Raw genomic sequence first — 823 nt, 5'->3', positions numbered from 1 at the left:
TGGGTTTGAAAGGAATTTATTTTGGGCTAAACGAGAAGAAAACAGGTTTGATTTAATAGAATCATCATCATCGTCATCATCTTCCATTCCGTGAGCTGCGTCGTCCGGGGGTGTTGAGGGTAGAAAATGACAAGATGTTTCCTCTATGTTCCTCTGTCTGGCTTTGATGTTGTCAGTATACCTTCAACTGTGCCCGGCATGACGGTTTGAGAAAAGAAAACAAAAGAAAAAACCCAGAACAGAACAGAACAGAACAGAAAAAAAGAAAAGAAAAGGAAAAAAAAGTTAATATCATATAACTATGCCAGGTAGATTATGTATACGTTTATGAGTTCCACACCACCAACTTATCAGCTGAATCCTCTAATGATGGTAACGGATGTGAGCTCCTTGTCCGCGCATGGGTGATGCAAAAATAATAAATTAATGTGAAACTTTGTCTTTCGACATCCCACGACAAAGGGCATCTTCCAGGTTTCTTAACCTGACTAGGCCTTTAAAGTTTGATTTTTTTTTCAGGGATTAGTACACTCACAAACTAGACATGGATTGTGTATAGAATTTATTTTCAGTAAACGAGGAAAACAGTTCTCGAAGAGAGTGTATTATATCTAGTGCCCCAGAATAGTTTTAGATGTGTTCCGTTTCCTTCAACAGTTAGACTTCAGAAAATGTGTTACTTTCGACTCTGATCGTCGGGGCTAACCTAACCACGGCTGTGTATGACACAACATATAGAGAGAAAGACAAATAATATATATTATGTGTGTGTGTGTTCGTTTGTGTGTGTGTGTGTGTGTGTGTGTGTGTGTGTGTGTGTGTG

Source organism: Aplysia californica, unplaced genomic scaffold (genome assembly GCF_000002075.1).
Source record: "Aplysia californica isolate F4 #8 unplaced genomic scaffold, AplCal3.0 scaffold00039, whole genome shotgun sequence".
NCBI classification, from domain to species: Eukaryota; Metazoa; Mollusca; class Gastropoda; order Aplysiida; family Aplysiidae; genus Aplysia; species Aplysia californica.
Note: the sequence above shows the minus strand (reverse complement) of the source record.